The sequence below is a fragment of the Pan troglodytes genome, chromosome 15, assembly GCF_028858775.2.
Source record: "Pan troglodytes isolate AG18354 chromosome 15, NHGRI_mPanTro3-v2.0_pri, whole genome shotgun sequence".
NCBI classification, from domain to species: Eukaryota; Metazoa; Chordata; class Mammalia; order Primates; family Hominidae; genus Pan; species Pan troglodytes.
Genome location: NC_072413.2, coordinates 100,804,366 through 100,821,228, shown reverse-complemented (window position 1 = coordinate 100,821,228; position 16,863 = coordinate 100,804,366). Strand labels below are relative to the sequence as shown.

The window sequence follows — 16,863 nt, the reverse complement described above, 5'->3', positions numbered from 1 at the left end:
CTACTAAAAATACAAAAAGTTAGCCGGGTGTGGTGGCGGGCGCCTGTGGTCCCAGCTACTCAGGAGACTGAGACAGGAGAATAGCGTGAACCTGGGAGGCGGAGCTTGCAGTGAGCTGAGATTGCGCCACTGCACTCCAGCCTGGGCAACAGAGCAAGACTCCGTCTCAAAAAAAAAAAAAAAAAAAAAGTCTATGCTGTGAAAGATTTTATTATAAAGCTTAAAAATAATCCTCATTTGGGATACATTCCATTTCCAGGAGACACAGAGCTTTAAGAAAGTCAATCTAAGCCAGGCGCGGTGGCTCACGCCTGTAATCTCAGCACTTTGGGAGGCTGAAGCAGGCAGATACCTGAGGTGAGGAGTTTGAGACCAGCCTGGCCAACTGGTGAAACCTCATCTCTACTAAAAATACAAAAATTAGCCGGGTGCGGCCAGGCACAGTGGCTCATGCCTGTAATCCCAGCACTTTGAGAGGCCAAGGCAGGCAGATCACGAGGTCAGGAGATTAAGACCATCCTGGCTAACACAGTGAAACCCAGTCTTTACTAAAAATACAAAAAATTAGCCGCGTGTAGTGGCACGCACCTGTAGTCCCAGCTACTTGGGAGGCTGAGGCAGGAGAATCTCTCGAACCTAGGAGGCAGAAGCTGCAGTAAGCAGGGATCACGCCACTGCACTCCAGCCTGGGTGACAGAGCGAGACGCCATCTCAAAATAAATACATAAATAAATATTAGCTGGGTGTGATGGCGCGTGCCTGTAATCCCAGCTGCTCGGGAGGCTGAGGCAGGAGAATCACTTGAACCCAAGAGGTGGAGGCTGCAGTGAGCTGAGATCGTGCCACTGCACTGCAGCCTGGGCAACAGCGTAAGACTGTCTTAAAAAAAAAAAAAAAAAAGTCAATCTATCACCATGCTCAAGACAATCAAATTAAAACTACAACTAAAATTTTTCTAGAAACAGCCATTGGTCATTCGACTCAGAGGACATATTTTCCCCAAATACTGAAAATGTGCCTTTAATATTTACATTATGTCCTGTAAAATGCGTCTATAGCTAGGGTCCACCTTCTAGACCAATTTGGAAGTTTTTCTGTTCCAACAAATCCTCTTAAATAACTTCTCAGACATTTCCTTCCCTTGGAGGCTGCCTTGGAAGCCCTCTAGCACCTGACTAGTATGGTTCTTCCTCTTCTTTTTTTTTTTTTTTTGAGATGGAGTCTCGCTCTGTTGCCCAGGCTGGAGTGCAGTGGCACAATCTCGGCTCACTTCAACCTCTGCCTCCTGGGTTCAAGCAATTCTCCTGCCTCAGCCTCCTGAGTAGCTAAGATCACAGGCATGTGCCACCACACCCGGCTAATTTTTGTATTTGTAGTAAAGGTGGGGTTTTACCATGTTGGCCAGGCTAGTCTCAAACTCCTGACCTCAGGTGATTCGCCTGTCTCAGCCTCCCAAAGTGCTGGGATTACAGGTGTGAGCCACTGCACCTGGCCTAGTGTGTTCTTCTTTCACATCCATCTCCATTGTGAAACTTAGGAATGCTCCAGTATCAGCCTGTGGCAAACCAGGGACGTGACCAAAGTGACTCTCTGTGCCCTCCCCCCCACTTCCTGTCCATCCAAAACAACCGCCAAATAAATGCACAGTTATAAACACCTGGACCATGCATTCCATCCATGCATTCCTTCACCTCTAACAAAATAAAATTTCATTTCTTTCAGACGTGTCTTAAGGACTAGTGGAGCATAGAGGTATGCTGCCTCAACTTCCTTCCAGTGCTGATTTGCATGTTGGAGTAATTATGCCAAGACCATGGTGCTAGTTTTCCATTTCCTTTTTCGTAAAAAGGCCAACTAACTCACCATGCTCTACTTCAAAAGCTTACTAACAACATCACTATGTGCCTACCTTTCTGTGTGCCATGAAAACAGGGTGGAACATTTGCCAGCTGTAGGGATAAGAGAGCTCCCCTGGAGCTGTGGTCGCTGCCCTCATGCCTCACCACTAATGGCTTAGTTCTTTTAATACTCTGAAAGGTGAGGAAAAAATAACTGACAGAAAAATCCCCTACACAAAAACCCCAACTCTGCGGGAAGGAGGGCGGGTCCCTGTGAATCATCCACCCATCCTCCAAGTGAAAGGCAGCACAGGTGAGTGATTTATCATCTAAAGATGGCCAAAGCAAGAGGACTGCTTGAGGCCAGGAGACCAAGACCGGCCTGGGCAGCATAGCAAGACCCCATCTCCACAAGAAAATAAACATGGCTAGTAGAAAGGGACACAGCCCTGTGGGGATGGCTGAGGAGGAAACTGTAGGACACAGGCAACAGGACTCCAGGTGCAGGCATGGAGAGACTGAGGCCCCAGGCCCCTGGAAAAAGGAGGACAAGGCAGCAGGCAGGACAGGCAGTGTCCAGGGGGAACAATCATGGCCTCCTGGGCAGGCAGGCTCCTGGGGCTGAAGCTGGGGCAGCAGGGAGACGCAAGACCTTATCAGGAGGAATGCAGGGTGCACTGAATGCAGTCAGAGGCCATAAAGGGTTTTCAGGGAAGGGCAGGAGGCCACCTATGTTTAGATCTCTCTGACAGCAGCATGGAGAAAGGCCTGGAGAAAACTGGGGTGAAGCGGATAGACAAGTTGGGGCCACCGGCATCAGCAGAAGGCTTGCCTGGGCTGGGGACCAGGGAGGGGGAAAACAGGGTGCAGAAGTGAGCACCAACGACAGATTGTGAGAGAAGAGGGACCAAGAAATGCTCCCCAGTCTTCTAGCATCTGGATGGGGGTAGGGAGGAATCAAGAGCTTCACTAGAGACAGGTTAGGTGTCATTCAAGCAATAACACCCAGTGGCCCCAGTCATGCCCCATTCACTCACTCTCAAGGTTTGTGGACAAAACGCCTCCTTGTCCTGCAGGTCCGGGACAATGAGCCCCTCTGAGACCAGCTGTATGAAGCACTCCACTCTTGACCTCCCGCCAGCCCTGCCAGGCCCCCTCTATTCTTCTGGAATCAGCACACGGACTTCCCTGTCTTCAAGGCCTGCCTTAGAACACAGGCCTCATGACTACAGGGAGCTGCCCATATCATTTCCTGCCATGCCCTGGTACACAGGAGGGTGCCCGGCACATACCAAGGACTCAATAGCTGTTAAATAAATATGCAGGTCCGAAGCTGAAGCTCAAGGGGCAGCTTGGACTAAAGACATAAGTTTGGGGAACTTGGGAACCACAGCTGGAAAATTATTTTATTTTTCTAATGGTATCTATTCAAAAATTCCCATTCTGCTAACCAAAGTTTTGATGTTAATTATGGCATGTTGGGAAGGGTTTATCCAGACTGGCTTGATGGACTTCTGGGCACTCTAGCCTCCAAGTGCCCTCTGCTGTTTAATGACTAAAGAGACTGAATTTCTGTAGAAAGTACCTCACCTTATGAAAACATAAAATCTTAACAGTCACACATTCACTAGAAATCAAGAAGAGTATGGTGAATGAACAACTTCCAAGCCACGGTTTCTCAACCTTGGCGCGACTAACATTTTGAACCCGAAAACTCTTTGCTGTAGGGATATGCTGAGCACTGCAGGGTGTTCACAGCATCCCTGGCTCTACTTACCAATGCCAGTGGCATCCCCCACCCCACTTCTGAAGGTTTCCAGACACTGCAAAATGCCCCCTAGGGTACGAAACTGCACCCCACCCCCACCCCACCAACTCCATCTCTGGATGAGAACCACTGTCCCAGACCCAGTGGTCTTTCCATGTAACTACAACCAAGGAAACAGGAATCAAATTTAGTTAAGTTTGAAATGTTCACTTAAAAACAACTAGTCCAAATGACATCCTCTAGTGAAACTAAAAGTAAAACAGGTATGTACTCACACAAACCATCCCAGTGAGGTTTTGAACCATGACATCAAAACATGCTGACATTTCCTTTGAAGAGTCTGGGTCTAAATTGGACAATCTTTGGAAGGACTGCCTCACGCTCTAGCTGAGGGAATGCATGACTAACCTCTTCATTTCAATAGGACACAGGAAAACGTAGCCAGGTAGAGCATTCTTTCCCTATGTAAAACTGCGTGGAATCACCGAGCTGGCTGCAGGCAGGGGCTCCCTGGTGCCTCACTGCTCACCAGCAGGGGGGAGAACCCAACAGTAGTCTTGGGCAGCGATGACTCAGCCACAGCAGAAGCCACGGAGGGCTTGGAGTCCAGCGGTGAGTCTCTACGCAAGGGGGCTCCCAGCATCCTGCAATCCACTCACCGAGGGCAGTGAGGGTCTCATCTGGATATTTTCTTCCACTTGTCACTGTCTTTATGCACATCGCTCTCCACAGAAAAGTGAGTAATTCTTACACACTTTAAATCACTTGGGACATTTTTAGTATCAGATTCCCACATCAGTTTACCACAGAGTTTTTGAGGTTTTACCTTTTTCCTTCCCATCTAAGAGCATACACTAGAAAAGAAGCATCCAGTGAATCTCCTGGCCTCCAAACTCCCCCATGATGGGACTGGTGATGGGGTGTCCAGAGTAAAATGTCTGATAATGAGACCAAAACTAGTTGCAAATTATCTAAACCAAAGGGTACCAAATATGCATGGAGAACAAATACTCCCTTAAGGGCCAAAAGGAAAGAAAACTGAAGGCAAGTAATTAAGGCATTAAAGATGTGTCAATCACAATACAAATTCTTCTACGTCCAGGGAAGGTCAAAATCTTTCCTTGTGTTCCTCAAAATATGGTGGTATAGACAAGAACCACTGGCATTTTTTCTGTCCTGGAGGATCAATTTTGGTGCACAGAAAGATTTGTAATATTAGAACATATATATTACATATCATACAGCAGAACTCAAAATTCATATGAATTTTAGATAAAAAGGACCACAAAAACCAGGTATCAAGAACAGGGTTAGGTGTGATGTCTCATGCCTGTAGTCCCAGCACTTTGGGATGCTGGGGCAGGATGATTACTTGAGGCCAGGAGTTCAAGACCAGCCTGGGTGATATAGCAAAACCCTGTCGCTACAAAAAATACAAAAATTATCCAGTGTGGTGGCTTGCACCTGTAGTTCCAGCTACTTGGGAGGCTGAGGTGGGAGGATCACTTGAGCCCAGGAGGTTGATGCTCCTGTGAGCTGAGATCATGCCATTACATTCCAGCCTGGGCAACAGAGTGAGACCCTGACTCAAAAAATAAAAAAAGAAAAGGCTGCTTTAGGATATTGCGTTCTTGGCCCTCTGAAACGGTACAAGTCACACATCCACTGTCCTCTGTTGCTACGGCGGCCTCACAGTGGAAAGCTAGGGACATACTGATAATTTTCATCTGCTGTACACCAAAAACGGCCCAATTATTTTCCTAGCCAAGGTCAGTCATGGAGCAAGGGAATCTGAAGAACGCTCCAGAGAACTGAAGATTGTAAGTCTCTACAGAGAAAAGGGAGTCTGCGTAGACACACACAAGTCAACCATATGACTCCTCTGAAGTTTTTTTTTTTTTTTTTTTTTTTTTTTTAAACAGTCTGTCACTGAGGCTAGAATGCAGTGGCCCAATCATGGCTCACTGCAGTATGGACCTCCTGGGCTCAAAGAACCCTCACATCTCAGCCTGGAAGGATCCCTCTCGCCCCGCCTCCTGAGTAGCTGGGACCACAGGCGCACACTAACATGCCCAGCTAATTCTCTCTCAGACAGGGTCTCAAACTCCTGGGCTCAAGCGACCCTCCGGCCTGAGCCTCTCAAAGTGCTGGGATTACAGGCGCCAGCCACTATATCCGGCCCAACTTTTTAAAGTCAATTTCATAGGGTCACCTCCTCAAAGCCAAGAATTATATATTTGCATGTTTTTATGGTACATGCAGCAGTCATCAGATGCTTGCAAGTGAAGGACAGAGGCTGAGAGAAATCAGAAACCGTACAGAATTCTGTAAGCGAGCAGAGCCGGCCACCAGCTCCAGCTCTGAGCCCAGCCCCAACAAGATATTCCACTTCTGGCTGGGTGCAGGGTGCACACCCAGCTACTCAGGAGGCTGAAGCAGGAGGATCAGTTGAGCCCAGGAGCTTGAGTCCAGCCAAAGCAACAGAGCGAGACCCTGTCTCTTAAAAAAAAAAAAAAAAAAAAAAAAAATTCTACTTCTGGCCAACTTAACCTCCATTATAGTCCTAGATAACTAAAACTGCTAAATTTTATTGAGCTTACCTATGCTAAATGCTTTCCATCTCACACTTCCAGGGGGTAGGTACCATTATCCTTATTTCTAGGTAAAAGAACTGAGACACACGGAAGGTAACTGCCCAAGACCCAGGGTCACTCAGACCAGGCAGCCTGCCACCAGCACTCACGCCCTTAGCCACCACCCCACCTCACGCTGCCTCCTTATGTGCACCATCTGGGTGAAAAGAAAAACAAGAAGCTGAGGGCTGACATTCCAAGACTGTAACTCTAAGGAACACAGGTCCTTCATAACCAGCAAGGATCCCACTCCCTCTATCAAAAGCCTGCCAGGAGGCCAAGCCAGGAGCGTAAGCCACTGATAGGGCTGTGTCTCTACCCAAATCTCATTTTGAATTGTAGTTCCCGTAATCTCCATGTGTCATGGGAGGGACCTGGGGGGAGGTAATTGAATCATGGGGGCAGTTTCCACCATCCTGTTCTTGTGACAGTGAGTTCTCACGAGATCTGATGGTTTTACAAGGGGCTTTTCCCCCTTTGCTCTGCACTTCTCCTTGCTGCCACCATGTGAAGGATGTGTTTGCTTCCCCTTCCACCATGATTGTAAGTTTCCTGAGGCCTCCCCAGCCATGCTGAACTGTGACTCAATTAAACCTCTTTTCTTTATATTAATAAATTACTCAGTCTCGGGTATTTCTTTTTTTTGAGACAGAGTCTTGCTCGGTTGCCCAGGCTAGAGTGCAGTGGCACGATCTCGGCTCACTGAAACTTCCGCCTCCCAAGTTCAAGCAATTCTCCTGCCTCAGCCTCCTGAGTAGCTGGGATTACAGGTGCCCGCCACACACCCAGCTAATTTTTTTGCATTTTTAGTAGAGATGGAGTTTCACCATCTTGGCCAGGCTGGTCTCGAACTCCTGACCTCATGATCCTCCCACCTCGACCTCCCAAAGTGCTGGGATTACAGGCGTGAGCCACCGCGCCCAGCCTCAGGTATTTTTTCATAGCAGCGTGAAAATGGACTAATACAGCCACCTTCTAACACAACTTCTGCTCTTGGCTTGAAATGTCTTTTAAACAGTTGGCTGGGCGTGGTGGCTCACGCCTGTAATCCCAGCACTTTGGGAGGCCAAGGCGGGCAGATCATGAGGTCAGGAGATTGAGACCATCCTGGCTAACATAGTGAAACCCCGTCTCTACTAAAAAATACAAAAAATTAGCCGGGCATGGTGGCGGGCGCCTGCAGTCCCAACTACTCGGGAGGCTGAGGCAGGAGAATGGCGTGAACCCGGGAGGCGGAGGTTGCAGTGAGCCAAGATTGCGCCACTGCACTCCAGCTTGGGCGACAGAGAGAGACTTCATCTCAAAAAAAAAAAAAAAAATGAGTCCAGGTGCAATGGCTCATGCCTGCAATCCCAGCACTTTGGGAGGCCAAGGTGGGACGACCACTAGGAGTTCAAGACCAGAATGGGCAACATAGTGAGACTCTGTCTCAAAAAAAAAAAAATTTTTTTTTTTTGAGATGGAGTCTCGCTCTGTCGCCCAGGCTGGAGTGCAGTGGCACGATCTCGGCTCACTGCAAGCTCCGCCTCCCGGGTTCACGCCATTCTCCTGCCTCAGCCTCCTGAGTAGCTGGGACTACAGGCGCCCGCCACCACGCCCGGCTAATTTTTTGTATTTTTAGTAGACGGGGTTTCACCGTGTTAGCCAGGATGGTCTCCATCTCCTGACCTTGTGATCTGCCCGCCTCGGCCTCCCAAAGCGCTGGGATTACAGAAGTGAGCCACCGCACCAGGCCAAAAAAAATTTTTTTAATTAAAAAATTTTTTTAAATTAAGCAGGTGTGGTGGCTCATACTCGTGGTCCCATCTACTTGGGAAGCTGACATGGGCGGATCACTTGAACCCAGGAAATCGAGGCTGCAGTGAGCTGTGATTGTACTACTGCACCTCAGCCTGGGTGACAGAGTGAGACACTGTCTCAAAACAAACAAACAAAAATAGCTGCATTTGTTGGGTGCCTGCTAACTGCCAAGAGTTTTTTACACATACCAACACACTAACATGGCATATACTGACCCACCTATAAGCTGGGTATCTATAGCACCACAATCCTTATCCAAAACCGAGGCCAGATGTGTTTCAGAGTTCAGAATTTTTTGAATTTTAGAAAGGAAATATTGTACGCATATTTTATATATTATATATTATATAACACTCCAGGGAAGTCTGAGGCAGTACCCATAAAAAAACACATTAATTCACCGGGTGTGGTGGCTCATGACTGTAATCCCAGCACTTTGGGAGGCCGAGGTGGGAGGATCACTTGAGTCTAGGAGTCTGAGACTAGCCTAGGTAACAAAGTGAGAAGAACCCTTTCTTTACAAAATTTAAATTAAAAAATCAGCTGGGTGTGGCGGCACAAGCCTGTAGTCCTCGCTACTTGAGAGGCTGAGGTGGGAAGATCTCTTGAGATCAGAAGTTCAAGGCTGCAGAGAGCTTTGATCACACCACTGATTCTAGCCTGGGCAACAGAGCAAGAGTCTTCTCAAAAAAAAAAAAAAAAAAAAAAGGAAAAGAACAGGAAACATGTTAATTAACCATCTGTGGTAAAATAATGAAATACTCATATTAAGTGGAATAGAGATTATAAATAGCCTCACATAAGTTCAGGCCAAGTGGCACCAAATCTATGAAAAAACATTCCATTTTCAGAGGCTCTGGGGTTTCAGCACTGTGGCTGAGGAACCGGGGCCTGCACCATCGCACTCACTTTATGTGCTACTGTCCTGGTTCAGAAAGGCCAAATAACTTGGTCAAGTTCATGCAGCTGGGAAAGAAGAGAGGCAAGGTATGAACCCCGACTCTCTCACCCAAAGCCTGCACGGTGCTTCTCACACTTAAATGAACGCAATGATCACCTAACAGCCTCTCTGAGAGCTGACTGTGAGTCGGCAGGTCTGAGGCAAGGCCTGGGAACCTGCATTCCTAAAGCACTGGGGCTCCTGGAGGGAATGTGCTGCTTCCAGTGGACCAGAGGCTCCCAGTCCAGCAGGGCATCAGCACTCCCAGGAGTTCTTTAAAAATTCCCTCTAAATCTGAATTTCCAGGGTCTTAACTGATAGAAATTGTATGGGTGGGGGCCTCAGTTTTTGTGGTCATTTCTAGTAGCCCATTAAGAGAAATAAATCACTAATAAAGTAGGGCTCTGAGAAGGCAGCCTGCAAGCCCAGTCAGGAGTTCCCCTTGGAGTCCCTACTTTCCATCAAAGGAGTCTAGGAAGATTCCAGCAATGACCACAAAATGTTATTAAATTCCTCAGAGACAACATACCCCAGCCATCTCAGGTTCTGGGGATCACAGCATTTTTCACCCTCCCTTGGAATCAACAAAATCCTACACATACCACACTAAAGGCCAAGTTCTAGAGGACAACCACAAACAAATGTGAAAACTATTGCTGCCTGGCAGCTGACAGAAGGAAATACTTAGCAGAAGACTATGAGAAAAGAAGTGCTTGGCCAAGAGCAGTGGCTCAGCCTGTAATTCCAGCACTTGAGATGCCAAGGCACGCAGGTCCTTTGAGGGCAAGAGTTCAAGACCAGCCTGACCAACATGGTGAAACCCCATCTCTACTAAAAATACAAAAATTAGCCAGGTATGGTGGCATGTGCCTGTAGTCCCAGCTACACGGGAGGCTGGGGCAGAAGAACTGCCTGAATCTGGGAGACGGAGGTTGCAGTGAGCAGAGATCGCACCACTGCACTCCAGCCTGGGCGACAGAGTGAAACTCCGTCTCAAAAAAACAAACAACAACAACAACAAAAACAAGTAAAGAAGTGCTAACACTTGGGCTAGGCTACACTGTGGGAATGAATTCATGAACTGAATGGAATCTGCACATACTTAATCAAACTGTGTATTCTGAATTATGCTCACAAGATGCTAAGATGGAAAAGAACATGAGTGGTAGTGCAGCTGGTTCCTCCCTCTGTGTCAACTCTCTGCAGGTCCTCTGATGTCTGCTAAGCTCCTCCCAAATGTACCCATCATGAGAAAGACTCTGAGCAGGACTTCCACAGCACTAATCTCCCCCCAATGCCACCAGACTCTTAATTCTGCTTTCAGTAGTCCAAATCAGCCACTGCTTCTCACACCCAGTCTCAGGTCACTTCTGATATGACATGTATGTACCCCAGCCTGGTCACCACCCTAATGCTGGTTCTCTGCAGAAGCTCATTTGGTTAAATTCCTCATGTAAACTGAACAAGAGTCCTATTCTGACCTCGGTATTAGCTTTTGATAATTACTAATCCTGTAATTTGTCCTTTTTTTGTTCTATTGCCTCCTTCATAAAGTGTCACGTTCCAGACTGAAATTGGCAGTCTGAATTTCCTGAGAACACAGAATGCCTCATGGAGCATTTTTATGCATTTACCTAGCACTGTAACAGCAGGACTGGCACCCATGAAGTGCTTTACAAAGGTCTGCTGAGGCCGGGTACAGTGGTCATGCCTATAATCCCGGCCATTTGGGAGGCCGAATCAGGAGGATCACCTGAACCTAGGAATTTGAGACCAGCCTGGGCAACATAGAAGCCCCATCTCTACAAAAAAAATTTTGTTTTTGAGACAGGGTCTCGCTCTGTCGCCCAGACTGGAGTGCAGTGGTGCGATCTCAGCTCACCACAACCTCTGCCTCCCAGATTCAAGCTGTCCTCCTACCTCAGCCTCCTGAGGAGCTGGAACTAAAGGCACACGCCACCACACCTGGCTAGTTTTTATATTTGTTTTATAGAGATGAGGTCTCCATAAAGCCCAGGCTGGTCTCAAACTCCTGAACTCAAGCAATCTGCTCACCTTTGCCTCCCAAAGTGCTGGGATTGCAGGTGTGAGCTACCATACCTGGCCCAAAAAATGTTGGAAACTTAGAAAGTGAGGATCACTTGAGACTGAGAGATCGAGGCTACAGTGAGCTGTGATCGCACCACTGCACTCCAACCTGGGCAACAGAGCAAGACCCAGTCTCAAAAAAAAAAAAAAAAAAAAGGGTTTTCTGAACTAAGCTAGATTTGGTCAATGCTCACTTAAATGTTTTAAATGTTGTTTTTCTTTACATGAAAATACACTGAGTACCTAAGCTTAGTCAGGCACACAGCAGTTAATACATGCTGAACTGGTGAATGTGTGGTGGACATATCCTGTCCTCTCTTTCCCGACTAAGAAATACGAGTGCCTAGGCTGGGCGTGGTGGCTCACACCTGTAATCCCAGCACTCTGAGAGGCCGAGGCAGGCGGATCACCTGAGGTCAGGAGTTGGAGACCAGCCTGACCAACATGGTGAAACCCCGTCTCTACTAAAAATACAAACTTAGGCAGGCGTGGTGGTGCAAACCTGTAATCCCAGCTACTCGGGAAGCTGAGGCGGGAGAATCGCTTGAACCTGGGTGGTGGAGGTTGCGGTGAGCCAAGATCGCGCCACTGCACCTCCAGCCTGGGTGACAAGAGCAAAACTACATCTCAAAAAAAAAAAAAAAAAAAAAAGAAAGAAAAAGAAATACAAGTGCCTTCAACCTTAAATACCATTTTTCATTTTTATGGTGATTTTTAAAAGCTGATTATTTTATTTTCACAGCAACTATAATCTCCATATGCCATGCAAGGAGACAAGGCTTTCAAAGAGATTCAATGATTTGCCTAAGGTCACAAAGACAGATGGGGACTAGACCACTGGTCTCTAACTCCTCCTGCAATCTTGTCCTTCCACTGCGGGGTTTCTGCAGGAGGGACGCCACTATCTCCTCCTCCTCCTCTTCCTCTTCCTCCTGCCTCTGGCTTACCAACAGATAATCTCTACGCTTCCCACCATTCTATACAATCCAGAAACATTTACATTAGTAGTGTTACACGTAAAAGAGCAGAATGTCAAAGCTTGATGAGACCTCATCATATATAGAATTGGGGACTCTATGAAGACGCCTCTCAGACCAGTTTTTTCAGGTTGAACTATACATGTTTCACTCCAAGCCTGAGTGACTAAAATACAAAGCAGTTCCTAAGAAGCTTAAGACAATATAAAAAGGGGTAACTATATTGATTCATCTTAACACAAGGCAATATCTATTTTCTAAGATGCAGAACACAGAGAGGAGACAGGCCAAGGGCACGTTTTCAACTGTGTGAATGATGCTGCCCCCCAGCCCTTGCCCTCCCGCCTTGCCTACTACCCTCCGCAGGCCTCAAGTCTCATTTCCCTTCTTTGGCCCCTATGCCGGTCACCCCCAGGCCACAGCCACTACATTCTGACAGAAAGAATCCTGAAGGCAATGGGGAATGAGAAAGTACGTAGTGCCTAAGGAAGCAAGCCCAAAGGCTCACGAGAGCAATGATTCTGTCCCTTATGCTATCTCACAGGCCAGCACACTTTTGGAATTCAAAAGGACAGAATGAGGAACAGGTACCCTTATTCAAAATATATACATAACATTTTACCTTCGTAAGAGACCTCAGACCATGCAGACCAGAGGTCTTGGCCTCAGGAATCACGGTAGAAGCAGGGGCATTCAGGCCTCTGCAATTCCATGCAGCAGCCAGTCATTCCGGGGCATCGACCAGGGGCTGTTTGGGGAAAAACTCTCTTAATCTGTGTTTTTCCCCTGCTCTCACAACCTGACAACAATCGCCAACGCAGAAGAATTCTGTGAACAAAGCTGTTGGGGGTTCAGTCGCCAAGGCTGTCCACCCCCCATCCCCACTTCAGACACTAGTAGCAAGTCCAGGCCTCTAGAACTTCTGACCCACCAGCTTCAAGTTGGGGTTCCCACAAGCCCTCTTTGGATTCGATTAATTTGCCAGAGTGGCTCACAGGACTCAGGGAAATATGTACTTACAGTTACCGGTATATCGTAGAGGATACTGCAGAAGACACAGATGAAGGGACGCAAAGGGTGAGGTATGAGGCCAGGCGGGAGCCTCCATGCCCTCCCTCGGGCCATCCTCAGAAACCTCCACGTGTTCCGCCATTTGGAAGCTCTTGAATGCTGTCCTTGAGTGTTTGTTTGTTTGTTTTTGAGACAGTCTCGCTGTGTCGCCCAGGTGGGAATGCAATGGTGCAACTCGGCTCACTGCAACCTCCACCTCCCGGGTTCAAGCAATTCTCCTGCCTCAGCCTCCCGAGTAGCTGGGATTACAGGCACCCGACACCACACCCGGCTAATTTCTGTATTTTTAGTAGAGATGGGGTTTCACCATGTTGACCAGGCTGGTCTCAAACTCCTGACCTCAGGTGATCCACCCGCCTCAGCCTCCCAAAGTGCTGGGATTACAGGCGTGAGCAACCATGCCCGGCCTGTCCTTGAGTTTTTATGGTGGCTTCATTACACAGGCATGACTTACAATCATCTAGAAATGTTTCTGGACAAAAAACCATGATCTAAACCCAGCAAGGCCTGTCTGTTTGGACTTATCTTGGCCTCTCTGTGCAGCATTCCTGCCTCTAGGGAATGAGGCAGGGCCCTCTCTGGAATAAGGGTCTTCTGACTCACAGTCAGATTAGAGTCCTGCCTTGGGCAGCTGAAAGGAGGCAAGACACCCAACATTACAACAAAAGACTGTAACAAGGGCTATGGGACTTATGAGTCAGAAACAATGGATGAAAACTATGCATACACACACACACACACACACACACATATACATATCATGCATACATATCATGTATATATGTGTGTGTATATATATATCATAACACCACAGTAGCTCACTCTCCTCATTCATGCCTATGTTGCACAGAAGTTCAGGTGTCTAGGAAAGACTTACTTGGGAACAAAGGGAGATTATGCTTGGGAAACACAGGATTAGGTGGCTTTCCAGCCAGGGTTGTTGGGGTTCTCCACAGAGGTACAAGCAAGGGGCACTCATGGAACACAGGCAGACATAGCTCTTCCCTCATTAATCCCAAAACACTGGGGCACCACTGGAGCCAAAGACAGAGATTTCCTATTTCATTATTTAAAACCACTCCCTCACTTCTCTGTGACCTCATCATGTTTGCTCGGCTCAGTGTTGCAACAATCAGCTGAGACAGGCTGGGAAGGCAGGGTTTCTATGTGAGAGCACATCCATACACACCTCTGCACACACTGTCAAATTATACCACACTTTTATACATAAACAGCCAGAACTGTCTCTAGGGGATTTACTAGAATGATCTAGAGTAAAGGAAAGGAACTTTAGGATATATAGGCTTACTTATATTTTCTCCATGAAGCTTTTTTTAAGAACAGAGAGAAATATTAAAACCCCACAATATTATTTAAAATAAAAGGGAAGGTTTCAACAAATTTTTAAAATGAACTAGTAATAGGAAGAAAAAACGTATGGACCCAAAGCTGTACTTGAAAAACTTGACAAACACATGATCAAGGATGGCTGCTGATAAGACATACATTTTATAGAGGTAATTATTTTATGAATAGGTATACTCCAAAAGTTTTTTAGAAATTATTGATTCAGAACACAGAATGTACTTTCTCACTGAAAATGAGTAACACACAACAGTTGGCATTTCCATTTTAATCCACAACAGTTTTCAAATGGGTATCTAACATATATTACTGAGAGCACTATGGAATCTAGCCACCATGCGTATACCAGATCAAAGACAGTCACAAATTCTTCGACCCTCCTTTCATCAAGAGTTAGGGTCCATGTCCCCTCTCCTCAAATATAGGAGGACTCTGTATCTTTTTAGAACATGGCAGGAATAATGCTACACTGATATCCAAGCCCAGGCTTAAGATACTGGCAGCTCCAGACTGGGCACAGTAGCTCACGCCTGTAATCCCAACACTTTGGGAGGCCAAGGTGGGAGGATCGTTTGAACCCAGGAGTTCAAGACCAGCCTGGGCAATGTAGTAAGACCTTGTCTCTACAAAAACTTAAAAACTAAGAAATTAGCCATGCAAGGTGGCATGCACCTGTAGTCCCAGCTGCTTGGGAGGCTGGGCTGGGAGGATCACTTCTGCCCAGGCGTTTGAGGCTGCAGTGAGCTATGATGGTACCACTGTACTCAGCCTGGGCAAAAGAGTGAGACTCTATCTCAAAAGAAAAAAAAGAAGAAAGAGAGAGACTGGCAGCTTCTACTTCCTCTCCTAGAACACTCACTCTAAGAGTTCTGAGTTGTCATGTAAGAAGCACAACCGCCTTAGGAGAAAGGCCATCTGCAGAGGACCTGAGAGCACAAGGAGAGGGAGGATCCCCTGAGCCTGGCCTTCCAACCATCCAAGCATGTGTGTACGGCCATCTTGGACCCTCATGACTGGACCAGCCAACAGATGAATACCAATAAATTACCTCCATCAAGGCCACATGGAGCAGAAGAATCACCCAGCTGAGCCCTGCTTCATCAGCCCACAGAACCATGAGATGTAATAGTAGATTACTGTTTTAAATCACTGATGTTTAGGGTGGTTTCTTATTCAGCAACCATTATCCGGAACAATCTGTGGCTTTTTCATGAAATGAAGGAAGCACATCTCTTTCCTGTCCTGGCATCAGGAATAGAGTTCCCTTCCCTGATCCTGCACTGGTGGTGTGCTGTCAGCCATGATTTTCCCCAGCTGTAAGCCATTAAGTGCACCTCCTATGCTTACAGCTGGCACTACAACATGAATGTGTCTATGTTGAGAAGAGGGGAAGTACATGGTACAATCATCATCATCCCAGCCAGAGATGTTAGGGTTGTCTGCTTGGAAACCCTCCTAGAATTTTCTCAATTAGGAGAGGGCAGGTTTCAAAATTCTGAAGAAACATGATGCACAGTCAAAATACAACTGGGGGCTGGGAGCAGTGGCTCACACCTGTAATCCCAGCACTTTGGGAGGCTGAGGCAAGAGGATCACTTGAGGCCTGGAGTCGAAGACCAGCCTGGGCAACATAGTGAGACCTCATCTGTACAAAAAAAATGAACAAAACTTGCTGGGTGTGGTGGCATGTGCCTGTAGTACCAGCTACTCAGGCAGCTGGGTGGGAGGACCACTTGAGCACAGGAGGCCAAGGCTGCAGTGAGCCAAGATCGTACCACTACACTCCAACCTGGGCAATAGAGTAAGACCCTGTCTCAAAAAAAGATTGGTTCCCAGATACCAAAGTCAAAAATATCACAAGGAAAGAAAACTACGGGCAGGGTGCAGTGGCTCATGCCTGTAAATTCCAGCATTTTGGGAGGCCAAGGCAGGTGGATCACATGAGACCACGTGTTCGAGACCAGCCTGGCCAACATGGCAAAACCCTGTCGCTACTAAAAATACAAAAATTAGCCAGGCATGATGGTGCATGCCTGTAATCCCAGCTACTGGGGAGGCTGAGGTTGCAGTGACCCGAGATCGCACCACTGCACTCCAGCCTGCGTGAAAAAGGAAGACTTTGTCACAAAAATGAAAAAAAAAGAAAACTACAGACTAATATTCCTAATGAACATAGACGCAAAAATCTTCAACAAAATAGTAGCAAACTCAATCTAACAACACATTAAAAGGATTATATACCATGACAAAGTGAGATTTATCCCAGGAATGCAAGGGTGATTCAACATACAAAACAAAATCAATATAATACACTACATTAATAGAACAACGAAAAAAATATGATCATCTCAGAAGATGCACAAAAAGCATTTGACAAAACTCA

The 16,863-nt window shown here is 46.9% G+C and overlaps 1 protein-coding gene across 10 annotated transcripts in view; it reads right to left on the bottom strand.

Annotated features, from left to right (window-relative positions):
- TRAF3 (TNF receptor associated factor 3) overlaps positions 1-16,863 on the bottom strand; it is a 130,049-nt gene that overhangs the window by 97,961 nt on the left and 15,225 nt on the right. Inside the window, exon 1 of one of the 10 annotated variants that reach the window (XM_063793898.1) lies at positions 1,910-2,022. The exons of 6 other annotated variants lie outside the window; for them this stretch is intronic. The gene's annotated coding sequence lies outside the window, so the exon portion shown is untranslated. Of the gene's footprint in view, positions 1-588; positions 880-1,909; positions 2,023-16,863 lie in introns of those variants that run through there. 3 more of the 10 variants (XM_063793902.1, XM_016926751.4, XM_063793899.1) reach the window with 3 other exon arrangements.